This window comes from Schistocerca cancellata, chromosome 3 (assembly GCF_023864275.1).
Source record: "Schistocerca cancellata isolate TAMUIC-IGC-003103 chromosome 3, iqSchCanc2.1, whole genome shotgun sequence".
Classification (NCBI taxonomy): domain Eukaryota; kingdom Metazoa; phylum Arthropoda; class Insecta; order Orthoptera; family Acrididae; genus Schistocerca; species Schistocerca cancellata.
In genome coordinates this window covers 807340369-807353944 of record NC_064628.1, presented here as the reverse complement: position 1 = coordinate 807353944, position 13576 = coordinate 807340369, and positions in this window count along the sequence as shown.

Sequence of the window (13576 nt, the reverse complement as noted above, 5' to 3'; positions counted from 1 at the left end):
ACCGTGAAACGATTTGTTGCGCGGCTGAATCGAGTCTGAATCGGTTCTGCTGCAGTTCAGACCAGCTACGGGTACGCATGTCCCCGGAGTGTATTGTCGGTATGAAGGGATACAAGATTTGAATCCCATTGGAACGGGAGTCTCTGAAACAATGTTGCGCAAAATTCCAAGTGTGGATGTGTTGGCTCCGTCAGGCTCGTAGTCGTCAGTGTTCCTGTCGTCGTCTAGTGCCGTTGTATTTTATACTTTCAAATAGGTGAACTACTGAAACTGCTTTGAATGTCTTCAAATGCGTGCGGTTCTAGGCGCTACAGTCCGGAACCGCGTGACCGCTACGGTCGCAGTTTCCTGCCTAGGGCATGGATCTGTGTGATGTCCTTAGGTTAGTTAGGTTTAAGTAGTTCTAAGTTCTAGGGGACTGATGACCTCAGAAGTTAAGTCCCATAGCGCTCAGAGCCATTTTTTTTTGTCTTCAAATGAACAACTGCTTGTGGAACATCTCACGTATTGAATACAGAAAGGACGACCAACGAGGACAGGCATTAAAATGTTCGTCGGAGAAGTTTGATGTTATGATAGCGGAAATGAAAAAAAAATTATACTTTAAAAAGCTAGTTTCGGCAGCAACACAAAAAATTAGAGCAAAGTGGGAAGAGTGCGATTTCTCCTAAAATGTTCATGGTTTGGATGTGAAGCTCTCATGTTTCTCCTACACGCCAGTCGATTAAGAGGAAGTCGTTGCACTAATTAAGAAGAAGATAAGGTAGGATAATGTAAAATAACAATTGTTATGTACTTCAAGTCACATTTCCTTTATTTAGAAATACAGAATACGAATTGAGAGAAGGTACAATCATGATATCCTTCCAAAGCACTGAATAATCAAATGATTAAAGTAATCTCTATAAATTTATTTCAGATTTCCTGCTCTTCATTTTCAGATCTCCTCGGTACAGTTTTTAGCCCTAGACGTTGTGATTCTTGTAGTTTCAGTCTCTACGCTTCATGTTCAAAGTCCCATCAAAATCTTACTTGTGAAAAATTTCAAGTGAAGTGCAGTTTGTTTGCAAAAATTATGCAAACAGGCACTCGCAAGAACCAGTGTTTCTACTTTACTGGGATGTAGTGGTATAGCTGTCAGTAAAACTCGCAATTTCGCGGCTCACATCCCAAAAACATTTTCACTAATGCGACGTGCAGTACTTAGACCGTAATCGAATATCTTGTCAGGGCGTGATAATAGGCTTCATCAAATTTCGTGTCTGAGGAAATGCATTATCTGCTTCGAACAAGAATGGGAGATTTCTCTTCCTGGCAACGGATGGCTGAGACAAACTCAATGTTCCATTGTTTTTTTTTTTTTTTTAATGAAACTTTATATATTTAAAGATTCCGTCAGCATATGAAACCGTAACTGGCATCAGCTACAGCGGGCACAACAATGCTGAAGAACCTCTCATAATTAAAAGAAAACATACTTACACTATGTTCTGGAGCCACAGTCTGTATTTTTCTTTTTAAATCGGAACTGGACTGTGGGAAAACCGGAACAGAAGAGAATCGAAGCATTTGAGATGTGGTGCTATAGACGAATGTTGAAAATTAGGTGGACTGATAAGATAAGGAATGAGGAGGTTCTACGCAGAATCGGAGAGGAAAGGAATATGTGGAAAACACTGATAAGGAGAAGGGACAGGATGATAGGACATCTGCTAAGACATGAGGGAATGACTTCCATGGTACCAGAGGGAGCTGTAGAGGGCAAAAACTGTAGAGGAAGACAGAGATTGGAATACGTCAAGCAAATTATTGAGGACGTGCTACTCTGAGATGAAGAGGTTAGCACAGGAAAGGAATTCGTGGCGGGCCGCATCAAACCAGTCAGTAGACTGATGACAAAAAAAAAAAAAAAAATCGGAAGTAAAAGCGAAACAGATACCTGCATAGACTAGTTCCCGAGACCTTTCGAACAGAACTGCCCCTTGTAGTGCTGAGAAGACTTCGTTGCGGGGCTGTCGCTGAACATATGCGAGGTAGGTGTTGAATCGGGGCTTCCCGAAACAAAGAACAGCAACATTGTTCTGTTGTGGACTGGGCTTTAAGCAGCATAACGAGAGTTGACCACACTGTGACTCATCTTTTGTTTTGAATAGTTCTGTGTAGCGTACAGCATATGAAGTTGGACGCAGAACGTTTCAGCTATGATTAGATAATACAGATCACTAGGCGGGAGTCGTCTTTGTAGAAGGGATAGGAAAGCTCGTACACATTTACGACAAATGTTTCAATCGCCACTATGATATTACGGTAATTGACCTTCTTGATCATTTCCAAAGCGGTAGAAATAAAAGACATGGCGCTCAGAAACAGTAACCACTAAACCTGCTACCTATTCACTGCAAACTAAGAAATAAGAAATACAAAGTATTATTACTGCAGGAGGCACCTGCTTCTTTGCTACATACGGTGTCTCAATGCTTCCGTTCGTTTCGTTTTCTAAGCCGGAAAAGGTCTTCGCCATTAGCGTACAAATCCAGTGTCTGTAATTATCAGAGATCTAAAGAGAGGCAAACTGGATGAAATATACAGGGTGATTATAATTAAAGTTAAATTTTCAAAACGGTGTGCAAGTAACACCACTGATCAGAATGACGACAAATTGCAAAGGAATATTATCGGAGAAGGGGGAATACGTATGGCAGAAGAAAAAAATAGTGTGAAAATTGATCAATAGATGGCGCTGTATGTGTCAGAATATCTAAAGGAAAACACTTGTCTTGCGCACGGCCCATTGAAGTTGGTATCAACACGCCGGAAAAAATTTGACATTTGTGGTAAGTTACGAGAGACCAAACTGCTGAGGTCATCGGTCCCTAGGCTTACACTCTACTTAATCTAAATTCAAGTAACTTACGGTAAGGACAAAACACACACACACACACACACACACACACACACACACACACACACACACACACTCTCGAGGGAGCACTCGATCCTCCGAAGAGAGGAGCTGCGCGAACCGTGGCACGGCACCCAAGACCACACGGCTGCCCCGCGCGGCAAACACGCCGCTTACACCGCTTTTCCTCTTTTCGCGTCTGCGACGTTCGCCATGACTGTCTAAATGCAGGATCGCGCTCTGCTTGTAAAGCTGTATTACAAGAATGATGGCCGTGCACACGTCGCTCTGCAGAAGTTCCGGACACTGAATGATTTGAAAAAAGGCGTTGGTCCGATGACTGCCGTGGGTCTGGAGAAAATGATTCGGAAATTCGACGAATTGATTCGATGTCAGTGGAAGCAGTGGCCACAGAAATGCAGGAGGAGACAAATGGTGGTGTGCAAACGTGTAGTGCACGGAGAATTGTCCGACCATTGGACATACCCGTGAGCACGGTGCATAAAATCCTAAGAAACATCCTTATTTGCTACACTTTCAGAATTACCCATGTGCACGAGTTGCTTCCTGTTGATCTCCCAGCAAGAGAGACCTTTGCTTTAGAATTCTTGCTCGCATGGAAGTGGACGATGATTGTCCGTGGAAGAGTTTGTGGACAGACGAAGCCCACTTCCATGTGAAGGATATGTCAATACACAGAGTTATCGAATATGGGCAACGGAAAATCCACATGAAAATCTCCCAGCACCATTTCATTCTGAAAAGGTCACTGTGTGGTGCGGGTTTACGACATCATTTATGAAAGCAACATATTTTTTCGAAGAGACAGGTGCTTATGACCCTGTTAACTGTACCGTCAATGGTAAGCGCTATGAGTGTGAAACGTCCCCTTAGAAAAATTGTACAAGACTGTGCTTAAACTGACACACAATATTTTTGGCGCAACGCAATCTGACTTTCAAAAATCCCTACAAAAGAATGGCCCTGACTAACATCAAGCTATACCATTCACAAATCACTTACCTCACCAAAATCTTCGTTACTCGAACTATTGCAATACAGCGAGCGCCACTACTGCCAGCTAAATAAAAGATTCAAACTACTGAAGGCACTAACTACTGATAGGCATAGTTAGCAAATGAAATATTTTGATAAAGAACAAACAATGTATTTACCTTAATAGTGTTGAAAAATCATAATATACACAGCAGTTCATGACATCCAGTCTTACAAATTTCAAAACTCCGCCATTTCTCTCCCCACATCCACCACTGCTGGCGGCTCACCTCCAACTGCGCAACGCTACGCGCTGTTAACAGCCAGCTGCCCAACACTACAATAGCCAACAACAATGCAAACCAGCCACAGACTGCACACAGCACAGCCAGTGATTTTCATACAGAGCGCTATGTGGCGTTACCAATAAAAAAAACCTATACAGTCTACTTACATAGCCCCCATGCTCCCCACAAAAAATTTTACACATACAGAGCGCTACGTGGCGTTACCAATAAGAAAACCTAAACAGCCTACTTACAAGTGTCTTTTGTTCAACCACGTCATTCCAGCTCTCCAACAGTGTGGATGTGTGGATGGGATCATTTTTATGCAAGATGGCGCACCTCCGCACGTATCAAATCCAGTTAAGCTGCTGCTGAAACGCCATTTCGGAAATACTAGAATTATCAGCCGCCATTTCCCTACTGCCTGGCAGTCCCGAACACCTGATCTTAATCCGTGTGATTTCTGGTTGTGGGGCCATCTGAAAGATGTTGTGTTCAGTGTTCCGACTGAAAAGTTAGCTGCAATGTAGGAATGCATTGAGCAACACATTCTGAACGTGATCCTGGAAACACTTGGATCAATTGTGGAACATGCCAGCAAATCCACGCCTTCACTGCGCAGGTCTTATACGCTAATAAACGGCTCTGAGCACTATGGGACTTAACTTCTGAGGTCATCAGTCCCCTACAACTTAGAACTACTTAAACCTAACTAACCTAAGGACATCACACACATCCATGCCCGAGGCAGGATTCGAATCTGCGACCGTAGCAGTCGCGCGGTTCAGAACTGTAACGCCTAGAACCGCTCGGCCACTCCAGCCGGCAATAGCTAATACTTAACAGTAATAAGTTTTCAGTGGCCCAGAGGAAAAGCTGAGGGGTTCGACACGGTGAGCTGCGAGAGGTTTTAAAACTCGGATGTCGCTAGCGAGCTCCCCCAAATGGGAGCTTAATGGCCGGAGTCATGACCTACGCGCTAGTCGTTAAATGCATGCTACTGATTTTACAGTCTACATACTGATACGTAATTTTCAGTCTCGCTCATATCTAGACTTACGCAGTTTTTACTAACTTTTCTTGTATTCAGAGGTTTATTTGTACTTTTCAGGCAGTCTGTGCTTCACATTTTGCAACTTTTTCGCCCCTCTTATTAAACATTAACACTCTACTCCTCACTAGGCAACCATTCTATGGTCGCTAAAGATACGTGCATCATTTCGATAGCTAAAAAAACAACAATAGCTTCATAGCTGGGAGCATTAAAAACTTGATACAACTAGGCACACAGTAAGTTAGTCACCCTGTTTGCGAACTATTGTTCGCCTTAAACATTCTGGTGTCTTCACTGATTTATTACGTTGCCACATTTCCGAACAAACTTTGGTTTAAGATTTTCAGAGGCAGAAGATTGTATACTTTTAACCTATTTTATTAATCTGAAACGTATGAAGATCCAATGATTTCCGTAATACGGTAATAATAGAACTACATCCTAGCCACGAAAAACACCCCCACGCTGTAACCTGACTTCCTCCATATTTCACCGGTACTGGCACTACACATGACGACAGGTAATGTGTTTCAGGCATTCACCAAACCCAAGTCCTCCCTCCGGATTGCCACTGAGTACGATGTAGCGTAATTCATCACTCACTCGTTTTCAGACATCCGCGACCTGTCGCTCTTAGCACCACGTCAGTTGTCGATTAGCAGTGACCACAGAAACGTGTGGCTTGTGAGGAGCTTCTCGATTCTTTATACCTCCTAGAACAAAGCAATTGAGCTAGATGGACTGGTGACAGCACTTTGTAACTCACGAGTGATTCCTTTCGCTGATTTCTTGCAACTTTTTAGAACCTCCATCTTCAATGCGCGACGTTCCCTGTCCGTCAGTACATGAGATGTGTCTGGTCTTGGTTTTTTGTTCCTTCGTGTTACCACTTCACAGTTAAGGTACCAGTAGACAACTTGGGAAGCTTTAGAAGGGTAGAAATGTTCCTGATATATTTGTTACCCTGGTGACATCCAAAGACTGGTCCATTTTAGAAGTCACCTAGCTCTAATGACCGATCCAGTCTGCTGTCACTGCTTACCTACTGACAACACAGTAGTTCTCACTTCCTTCTATACTGTCGGGTCCACCTCTCTTAACACATATTTGGCAATTCCATATTACAGAGAGTTGTCCGGGTACTTTTGATTAGACAGTGCAGATGGGAACCGGTTCTGAAATACAACAATAAATTATTGCCATTAATAACTTCAATTCTACAACTGTAAGTTGTTATTTTGGTTGTATTACAAGGTGTACAACTTTGCTTCCGCCGTTTGCCTATAGGTGGCGACAGCGGTAAGTAGCGATCGAAAGAAACTCGCAGACGTCAGGCAGTTAGCTTGGACCTCGGTAAACATAACCTCATTCAAACATTAGTCGATCTTTGTCTGCTTCATAAAGTTGTTCTTGATTAAAAATGTCAGTTTACGAACCTAATTCTCGTTATTTGCGGAAGGTGTTAATGTTTTGTTTCAATATGAAGAAAACAGCGGCTGAGTCTCATCAAATGCTCTCAAGTACGTATGGTAAGGACGCTATTAGTGAACGAATGTGTCGTGAGTGGTTTCAACGCTTCAAGAACGGTGATTTTAACGTCGTAGTCCGGCATAGTGGTGTAAGGGAGAATGTTTTCGAAGATGCAGGTTCAAAATGGCTCTGAGCACTATGGGACTTAACATCTGTGGTCATCAGTCCCCTAGAACTTAGGACTACTTAAACCTAACCAACCTAAGGACATCACACACATCCATGCCCGAGGCAGGATTCGAACCTGCGACCGTAGCAGTCGCGCGGTTCCAGACTGAAGAGCCTATAACCGCTCGGCCGCCGCGGCCGGCGAAGATGCAGAATTGGAGACATTGCTGAGTGAAGATTCGCGTCAAACTCGAGAAGAATGGGCACGATTAGTGGGAGTGGCACAGCAAGCCATTTCAAAACGTCTCAAGGTTATGGGTATGATTCAGAAAGAAGGAACTTGGGTCCCGTGTGAGCTGAAACCAAGAGACGTCGAAAGGCGTTTGTGTACTTGTGAGCAGTTGCTTCAGAGACAAAAACGGAAGGGATATCTGCATCGCATTGTGACTGGGAACAAAAAATGGGCTCATTACGATAATCCTAAACTCAAAACATCATGGGGATATCCCGGCCATGCTTCCACGTCGGCGGCCAAACCGAATGGTTCAAATGGTTCAAATGGGTCTGAGCACTATGGAACTTAACTTCTAAGGTCATCAGTCCCCTAGAACTTAGAACTACTTAAACCTAACTAACCTAAGGACATCACACACATCCATGCCCGAGGCAGGATTCGAACCTGCGACCGTAGCGGTCGCGCGGTTCCAGACTGTAGCGCCTTTAACCGCGTGGCCACACAGGCCGGCGCCAAACCGAATATTCATAGCTCCAAGATCATGCTCTGCATTTGATGGGACCAGCTAGACGTCGTGTACTATGAGGTGTTAAAACCAAGTAAAACAATCGCAGGTGCTAATTATCGAACGCAATTAATGCGCTTGAGCAGAGCATTGAAAGACAAACTGCCGCAATACAGTGAGAGGCACGATAAAGTGATTTTGCAGCACGACAACTCTCGACCCCACGTTGCAAAAAGGGGTCAAAACGTACTTGGAAACGTTAAAATCGGAAGTCCTACCCCACCCGCCGTATTCTCCAGCCATTGATTCCTCTGATGATGATGAGCGTTTGGCGTCATTGGCCGGGAGGCCCCCTCGCGGGGCAGGTCCGGCCGCCTTGGCGCAGGTCTTATTACATTCGGCGCCACATTGGGCGACCTGCACGCCGGATGGGGATGAAATGATGATGAACACAACACAACACCCAGTCCCTGAGCGGAGAAAATCTCCGACCCAGCCGGGAATCGAACCCGGGCCCGGAGGACGGCAATCCGTCACGCTGACCACTCAGCTACTGGGGCGGACATTGATTCCTCTGACTATCACCTGTTTAGACCAATGGAGCATGGGCTGGCTGACCAACACTTCCGATCTCATGAAGAAGTCACAAATTGGATCGATTCGTGGATCGCTTCAAAAGATGAACACTTTTTTCGACGCAGGATTCGTACACTGCCCGAAAGATGGGAGAAAGTAGTGGCCAGCGACGGAAAATACTTTGAACGATATATGTGTAACCAATTTGTTTCATTGAAGCCTGAAATGTTGGGGAAAAAACGGCGGAAGCGAAGTTGTACACCTTGTATTAATTTAATTATCAGGATGATACTGCAGATAGCAATAAAAAAATGAAAAAATCCCTGCTAAATACAGAGGTGAGTCAAACGGTATGCCGGTTCTGTTATGTTCTATTACATTAAATTCCATCAGTTTAGAAGTAGATTATTTCTGTGCCATAAAATCACATTTTCAGTCACTGGAAGGCTTTCCTCGCATTTAGGCACGACACAGTTCAACGATATGCTGTTACCGGAAACAGCGCTGTTGATTTCAGATTAATGGTGGAAACGGGCAATTTGTGCAAATGTAACAGCATTTCGCGATGGAAATGGGCGAGTCGCCGGGGTGCCGGAGAGCTGCAGTGCGCGCGCGGCGTTGTCGCAGCAGATATTAGCCGCTCTGTGCTGTCCTGTCCTGTCCCTTGCCCCTGCTCTGGGGTTATTAGGAGGACGCAGCGGGGATCCGTCTCGTTACCGGAGGGGCCGCTGGCATTCAGGCCAGCAATTAGCCTTTCGCATTTCTAAAGGCCAGATTACAGCGCCGGACGCCAAATTATTTGCTGCTTAATTAATAATTCTCGAATCCGGTGGCGGGAGCGCGGCGGCAAGAGGGGATGGAGTAGAGTAGGGGAGGGGGCAGCCAGGTGAGGGATGAAACGGGTCACAGACAAGGATGGCCGGGATGATGCCGTACTCCCTGACTTCCGAAAGACATTGGATGCAGTTCCGCACTGTTGCACAGGGAACAAAATAACGAGGTTACGCAATGCAGGAACAGCTTTGTCATTATTACAGGACGAAACTTGTCTGTTAAACAACCACTTCCAATTTTCAATTACATTTTCAGTTTATTACGCGACCTAATCTTTGCAGAAATTTTACGAAGGTGGTTCTGTACCAGGTTCAAAATCGTTCAAATGGCTCTGAGCACTATGGGGCTCAACTTCTGAGGTCATTAGTCCCCTAGAACTTATAACTACTTAAACCTAACTAACCTAAGGACATCACACACATCCATGCTCGAGACAGGATTGTCTTTCTGAATAATTGGTGGAATAATAATAATAGAAAATGAAACAGATGAAAAAAGTGCCAGAGGAGGAATCGAACCCGAGACCTCTGGCGTACGACTCCGAGGCCTAAACATCTAGGCCAGACGGCGGCTCCGCAATGGACTGACATTTTATACTTATAAGGCACCTAAGAAACTTTGGATCGATTTTTCCCGGGATTTTCCGGGTAGTGCGTCCTAATATTTTAACCACTTGAGGTGTGAGGGGTCCTCTTCCACCACACAAAATTTCGGACAAATCCCCGACCCCACGGTCGTGCCGTCTCCTTGTAAGTGTCTGTTGCCTGTTACCACTAACAACTGTATGCAGCTGACGCTGCTCTCGGTTGTTAAGTGGTGGCCTTTGGCCACTGCATTGTCCGTGGACTGGTATTCTCGGCACGCTCTTGGAACTATAGGTCTCGGAATATTGAATTCCGTAACGATTTTAGAAGTGGAATGTCCCATCCGTCTAGCTCAAACTACCATTCCACGTTCAAAGTCTGTCGTGCGGCCATAATCACGTCGGAAACCTTTCCATATGAATCACCTGCGTACATTGCCGCTTTATACGTTATGTACGCGATACCACCGCCCTCTTTATTGTGCCTATCGCTATCCCAGGATTTCTGTCACCTCCGTGTATGTAACACGCAGACAGTTAAGCCATACTTCGTCGGTTGTGCACCACCTTCTACCTTTTAACGGAACGAGATCCTTTACGATGGTGCATGTGATACTTGTAAATGAACTGTGTTTCTTTAATGTCGTAACAGTTTTACCTGTCTTTAATGGAAGTCTGTCTTAGTGTTCAGTAGCTTCTGCAGGGTGACAATTATTGAACTATATGAAATAAAATTGTCATAACTTCTGAACGGTTTGCGTCAGGACTTTCAAAAGGCCACGGCTGGCCGCGGGGTATGATGGGAATTAGGATGCGCTGTATGGTTTGGTTTAGCAACGAAGCCCACAATCTTTCGGATGGATTCGTCAGTAGACAAAATCGGCCCATTTGCGGGACTGAGATTCGGCATTTCGCGATCGAGAAGTCTCTTCACCCTCAACGGGTGTGCAATATTCAGTCACGGAATAGTCGGTGCCATATTCCTACATGGCACGGTGACTACCGAACGGTACGTGAAGGTTTTGGAAGGTGATTTCATCCCCTGATTTCGACAAGATGTGGTTCATCGAAAACGGAGCTCGACCCCATCGAAGCAGGAGAGTGTTTGATGTCCTGGAGGAGCACTTTGGGGACCACATTCTTGCTCTAAGAAGACACTGGCATGGTCCTCGATTGTCCGCCATATTCTCCGGATGTGACTCCTTTTTGTGGGGCTGTACTAAAGACAAGGTGTACACCAATAACCCCAAAACCATTGCTGAGCTAAAAAAAGCCATTCAGTAGTCTTCGACGGCATCGATGTTCCGACACTTCAGTGGGTCATGTAGAACTTCGCTATGCGCTTGCGCCACATCATCGCCAATGATGGCAGGCATATCGAACATGTCATAACCTAAATCCGAATATCTGAGCGACGTTCACATGTTGAATAAAGCCGTAGTTTGTAACTAATTTACGTTTCTTTCATATAGTTCAATAATTGTCACCCTGTATCACAAAACGTATTTCACTTGTAAGTTGTTTTTGATAATAATTCTGCTTAATTTCATGTAATTTACCGGTTATTGATGTGTAGTATAATAATAATGTAACACACAGACGATTAAATGCAGTATTTACAAGATTTTCATGACTGCAACGCTTTTGCACTTCAATAGAATATTTGTTTCTACGTACATGACAATGTTGTATCTTCAAACATGTTTTCATATTAGGAAAACCTGTATTTTTCTGTAGTAATTTTTGTAATTTCAAAAAAAAAGACTGCGGCACCCTAAAAGTGGATGCCATCTTTTAAAAATGTAATATGAAAATATAATAATTTTTTTTTTTTTACAGGGCTAGCAAGAGGCGAAAGTTTGAAAAGTATAGCAAGGTAAAATTCTACCCTACTTGTTCTACAGAAATGTACCTTTCCAGTGATTGACAACCATTCATGAACAGAGTGATTTTTGTAATATTTTCTAGCACATCTTCAAGAACCATGCATATTCGTTTTTGCTAGGATCTTATAAATTGTTTTCATGTTCAGTGATATTCATTTATTACGTTGCGCGGTTATTACAAGTATGTGCTGCTCAATTATCTTCAGTTACTTCGTCAGTCAGATTACGTTTATTAATGAGTTACTTGGGTCATTACTGGAACTGTTACAAGGCCTAGTTTCTTCATATTACGGCAATTTAGGTATATGTAACACTCATAAATCATATCTTAAATGCACGCGCCGCTTCTTTCTGGCTACTGCTGGACGGTATATTTATTCCCCCATGAAGTTTGTTGTAAATAATCCATGAAAATTCAAAAGGGACAATGAAGTACATAATAACAATATCAGAAAGTTTTGTATTTAGCACAAAAAGGGGTGCACAAAGCTGCAATAAAAATTTTGATCAATTATCCAGTGAAATACAATATACAAAAAAGTAAAATTTGAAAATATAGAAAATGTTTCTCTTTGACAACTTCTATTCCATAGAAGAATTTCAATTACTGTAATGTGTAAAAGGTGGTGGGTAGAAATTACTAACTCATAATAGCAAGTCTTTTTTTCTTTTTGTAACAAAAAAATAAAAATGGCTTAGAAATGTTCAGAATGTAACCACATGCACAAATTAATTTGCGACGTGAATGTAAAATGACTCGTTCCACATCATTATGATCAATCGTACAAAATTATCCATGGGACATGTAACAATGACAACAACCGTAACAATAACCAGTATTACTACTAACGTCTTCCGTATCCATGAATAACCATTCCAGTCTCTTGATTATCACCTGAAGACCATGCCTGGGATGTGGTGGGAAGATGTATACTTTGAGACCACTCTCCATCCAGCACCCTTCACGAACTGATACAGCATTTGCTTCATGCACAACAAGAAATTCCTCAAGAAGAGATTCGAAGCCTATTCGCGTATGTGCAACAGTGAATACTAGAGAGTATTCGTGCCAGTGTGGGTCACCATCGCATTGATGTCAGTTGGTTCCCAGTGGAATGAAACATTAATCATTTAGTAAGCAATATGTGACGAACACTCCACAAACTATGGGAAGTATCGGACTAACGCTCTATGGCGTGGCACTTTTCGTCAGTGTAACTGAGGACTTTGGATGTAAGAGCCATTCAGAGGTGAAGAGGTTCACAACGGCTACTGTAGTCAGTCTTATGAACTTGAATCAGGTTCAAACTGCACTGGCATTCTAACCAACAGAAAACGTTTTAATACGTTCACTACAGTGGGGGCGTATGTGTCTGACGACAGGTTATCTGACAAACAATGGGAATCCGCCGTATGTTGTTGCTGTGTATCATTGTTCCATTGGTTAATGAAGCTTGCAAATGGTTTGCAGAATTCTTTGTGCTATCTTCAAATTTCATTGTTAACCTTCTGCACTGTAATGTCTTACGGAATTAGTTCGCACTTGCAGAGAGGCAGCCCAATAAACAGAGCTGCAAAGCGGGCTGCGATCGCACTTTCCCCGACAATTCTTTACAAAGAGTTGCACGCACATTTTGTCGTTTGCCATGTCTCAAACAGTGCCTATGCTGAGCACTTTTAATGTGAGGAACAAAGTTAGAGAGACACTCTATCCACTGACATATGTCTGTTCTCTTTGTGTTGTAGCTTTGCGCAGTCGTTTTCTGAAATCCTGGAGGCACCTAACAACAATCCTGTATGTCCTAACACTTCCAGCACTGGAAAACGAAACGATGGGACATATTTTTATATTGTGTTTTGACTCCAACATTAATTGAAATAACGGTATATTAATGTCTTTCATTCCGAAAAAAAAGTCGTTGTGAGAGTGTTAAACGATTGATGCACTTATCAAGTGATTAAAACTACATATTCAGTGTGGCCCAGAAATGTTGCGACGAACTTAGAGTTGTAGAGATTGCCTTGAGAAACAAATCGAGGATAGGAACCCGTGTCCGGAAACTTCATCTAAGGACGCTAC